Source organism: Triticum dicoccoides, chromosome 2B, assembly GCF_002162155.2.
Source record: "Triticum dicoccoides isolate Atlit2015 ecotype Zavitan chromosome 2B, WEW_v2.0, whole genome shotgun sequence".
Taxonomy (NCBI): Eukaryota; Viridiplantae; Streptophyta; class Magnoliopsida; order Poales; family Poaceae; genus Triticum; species Triticum dicoccoides.
Window position 1 is genome coordinate 518,297,691 of NC_041383.1, and position 5,074 is coordinate 518,302,764.

Genomic DNA, 5,074 nt, shown 5'->3' on the forward strand with positions numbered 1-5,074 from the left:
CTTTTCCATAAGCACATATGACTATATTCGGAATACATGCCTACATTACATTGATGAATTGGAGCTAGTTCTGTGTCACCCTATGTTATAGCTATTACATGAGGAATTGCATCCGACATAATTATCCATCACTGATCCAATGCCTACGAGCTTTTCACATCTTGTGCTTCGCTTATTTACTTTTCTGTTGCAACTGTTACAATTACTACAAAACTATTATATTTACTTTTGCCACTATTACCATTACTATCATACTACTTTGCTACTAAATACTTTGCTGCAGATACTAAGTTATCCAGGTGTGGTTGAATTGACAACTCAACTGCTAATACTTAAGAATATTCTTTGGCTCCCCTTGTGTCGAATCAATAAATTTGGGTTGAATAATCTACCCTTGAAAGCTGTTGTGATCCCCTACACTTGTGGGTTATCACGGAGCTGGGTCGACCGCGAGCAGCATCGAGAAAGTCGATGGCGATAGGCTGTGGCAAGCGGAAGTGGCAAAATGCGGTGAGATTTGCCGGTCGGTGCCATGCATAGACGCGGAGGAGCTTGTGCAGGTGTGAATGGGTACCGGAGGCATGGCGTGGCGGGCGGGGTGAGGGTTTTTGTGACATGGGGATGGCGAGGGTTTTCTTTTTATTTTTTGAATTGGGTGATGAGGGTTTTCTGTCCCACAAAGAATTTCGGAGCAACGGTTTGCTAGAGCCTACCCTGTGTGATTGACGCAAGAAGTAAAACAAAATCCATTGCACACGCTTCCAATTTTTGGAACCGTGTGTGATTGAAGCAACAGGCAAAATGAAAGTCATTGCACACGATTCCAATTTTGGGAACCGTGTGTGATTGACGTACTACCTCCGTCCTGGTTTATTGGTCCCCTCTGTAATTTGTAACAAAGTTCGACCAAATATTTGACTAAGAAATGTTTATGCATGTCACCAAAAATTATATGATTGAACACTATGTTCAAATACGCATCCAACGATATAATTTTTGCTGGCCTGCACTAACATTTTGTCAGTTAAATCTTTGGTCAACATTTAACACAAATTACAAAGGGGACCAATAAACGAGGATGGAGGTAGATTCCATCAACTGAACTGATTGCATCCATATCCCACAGTTAGACATAAGTAAATATAGATTAAACATACTCAGACATAGATAATAAGCGTACACATACACAAGCATAGTTCAACCGTCATTAAGCATGCTCAAGCGTACATATATAGTTCGATCCCACATCACATCTCACAAGCCGGCACGATCCCGAAGCTTCTCCAGGTACTTGGCGTACGCGCCGTGCTCCACCCTATGAGCATACTTCTTTTTAAAGTAGCCAATGACCCATCCTCTTGCATGCGCCAGAACACTTTGATACGCGTCATCAAGCTTGTGGTTGGAAAATGGGCATCGATAGCCTCCATTCCAGGTCCTAATACGCCTGTTATGCATTCCCGCATAAAGCTCCCTCAGGATTTGCCTCTTGTACCTCCTCTGGACATCTTCATCCTCGCTGTCCACATCATCACACAGCACCTGTACAAATAGTTAAAAAATGTGGCATCAAATTAATGGTTACAAACTAATCTCTAGGGAACATTTGGCAGTTGCCAAATATTGGCATCAAATCAATGATTACATGTCGTTAAGTAGGATTAGGAATTTATGGTTATTTATTTATACATATCTAGAGATTATGGTTCGATTTTAAAGCACATTTGTCTATGTACAGAACAATCTTGAAGAAAATAATGGCACGGACATATGTGGGTAATTCAAAACCAAATGTCAAGTCCTGGCTAGGAATTATTAGCATGAACACTAACCCTAGTCAGATTACTAGCAGAAATCATTTCCACAGATGAAACAACTAATCACTTATCACTTGTACCATTAAAACAATCAATACACTACACAGATCTAACGAAACTTACTCAGATTTCATGGATTGGGAGAACATAACCATATCTATTCCAAAAAGAGGGAGACAGGAGTAACCAGAGAAACCCTAGGATCTATTTGACACATAAATGGGTATAGATGACAAACCAGTTGTCCGTCATCATCAGAGTCATCGCCAGAGTGGTCGTTGGAGTCGTTGCCCAAGTCATCACCAGAGTCGGTGTGGAACTCTGCCTCCATCTGTGGAAGCTCGATGCCGTCTACGACGACAACCTCTGTCTCCATCTACACACCGTGCTCTGGTGCTTTAGCAGCCCCGGCATCGCCACTCCCTCTGATGGGGCGCTTCGGCGACATCCTCATACACTGAAGGCTTTGATGACTGAGAGTGGTGTCGAGGATGCAAGCGGAGAGACGGGATTGTGTGTGTGGTGAGGATGGGGGCTGCAGCCACTCGGTCGCACCATTAATATGGAGTAGTGGGAGAGAGGCGGGTCTCGGTCAAACGGCTGCCTCGCCTCCCGGTGAGCCTGCGCAGCGGACTGCTGGCATGCCTACCGTCATTTCACACAGCTACTCGCACACCTCCTGATGACACTACGCAGCGAGCACGCCTCTGTCAATTCACACACCTGCACGCACGCCTCCCACTCTACCTGCGCGGTGGACTGTTCGCATGCGTCCCGTCAACTCACTCCTGCTCGCACGGTACACGGGTCGCGTGGCGGCACGTATATTGTTTTTCTATTTGGATGATTAATGTTGCCGCTTTATTTTTTGCTTAAACGAAGCATGACACGTATCCATTGTTGGTCTAACGCTCATGGTTCGAATAAATAGTCCGTTTAGGATATTGGTTCCCAATTATTAATAATCTCCCATTTGTAATTAGATAAAGATTACATCAAAACTAGTCTCAAATTTGACCCAAAAAAGTACAATGCAACTTTGTATTGGTGTCCATATGACAACACGATAAGTTTCATGAACTTGAAACAAGTTTTGGATGCACTGGAATTTAAAATTCAAGATTCTCATTGTTTGAAATTTGTTGCACGGGGAGTAAACATGCACCCAGTGAGACACATGTGTTTTTGCAATCCATTTAGGTGCACTGTCACATGTGCATGTAGCTCGAATTTGATTTTTGCACATTATACCCGTAGAAAATCAATCAATTAATGTACTAAAACGTCTTAATGATCTCTGGATTTTTTTGAAATTAAAACGTCCCTCCTTTGGTAACATATATATGTCCACCATCTCATAATTAATTTAACATGCACCGTAGTTGCGGTGGATTCGCGGTGTGTGTGTGGGTGTGTGCGTCTGGGGGTGGCAAGTGGCTCGCAGTACACTACAAGTTGTGAGCCACTGTGTCGGTTGGCCATTTTGTTAGGCAGGCCGGTGCCACATCAGAGTCGTGAATTCGTAATTTAAAACATTACACAACCCTTTCATACATACATGTTTTGGCCACATGCAGTCGATGGTTGTCCTACACGACACTTGATACTCGCATATGACGCTTTTTGTGGGCCCGCGAGGTCGTCGTCCATCACTTTGACGAACAGCCGGTAGTGAGGTTAGTTTGACCAGCAAGGTAGAATCTTTTTTGTTTGTGTTATGGTTGTATATAGTACGCGTCGAAGAGGTGGGAGGGGACTAGCATATATATATATATATATATATATATATATATATATATATATATATATATATATATATATATATATATACACTATATGTGCACGTCCGTGAACAAGTACACCTCACTTAGTGTCGGGATTTTTGGTTTCTGAGGCACGTGCCACATCAAAATTTTGAAAATGGCTATTCAAACATCACACAACACCTCTTTGCACCACATGCATGCAGGTGGTGGTTATCCTAGCTAGGACACTCACTTGTGATTCTTCCATCTGTGGGCCCACGAGGCCATCGTTGATGCATATGTGCATCACTTCGACCTAGCTACATTGGGAGAGGTTAATTAATTTCACCATCAATGAGGATTCTTTTTGGGTTGTATTATGGTAGGAGCATATAGTATGCGTCGAAGAGGGGGAAGGGGACCATCATATGTAATATGCTTCATGAACCTGGCTCTGTGTAGGTGCATGGTTTACGGTTTTTGAGGCATGTGTGGCACATCAAAGTTGTGCATTTTATGTATTATATTCAACATATGTTTGGCCCACTTGCAAAGCGATGGTGTTGTCCTCTCACACCTACTTAAGCGGTTATCAGCGATATCGATGCTTTCCATTTGTGGGCCCGCTTGGTCCATCACTACTTTTTGCCTGACAACGGGAGTGGTTAATTTGACTTAATTAGGAGGGGTTATTTTTTTGCTTGTAAATACGGTGTGTGTATATATATATAAGCACACACGCATGCATGTGTATGCATGAATCCCTCCCATCGAGTCGAAGTAGTTAGTACAACAACACGTGATGAACCGATCTCGCTCTTTGTGGGGAGAGTGTACGATTTTCGACGCACGCGCCACATCAATGTTGTGAAATGGTATTCAAACATGCATGCACGCATCACCTCCACACATATGCATGTAGTGGTTGTCTTCGAATGGTACACTCCCTGCGTGGTTATCGTCGACAAGCCTATATATATCCGTGGGCCCGCATGGACATCAATGATCACCTTCACCGACAACAAGATAGGTTACCATGGCGGATATTCTTCATTTGGTTCGTGTTATCGTAGAATAGGTCATGGTGAGATTCAGACCTAGTTAAAGTTTGAGCGCATATACTATGCACGCGCATGCATGCATGAATCCCTATCATCGGCTTGAAGTGTGGTGTAACATACATATGCATCATCAACCTAACCCTCACTCAGTGTGGGGATTTCTAGTTCGAAATCACGGTGCCACGTCAAAGTTGTTCCATTGTGTACTAAAAAACACACCTGATCCATACATATGTTTGTGCCACATGCATGAAGTGGATGTCTTTGGGGACTAGCTAGCTACTTGCGTGATTATTGGCGACCTAGCCTATCTGGGGTCGCATGGTCGACCATCACTTTGACCAGCAACAAGAGGGAGGTTGTACGACCAAGGTGGGTTATTCTTGGTCCATTTTATGATCAATCTTGGTGAGATGCCTCTCTGGCCAGCCAACTTAAAAGTGTGTGTGTG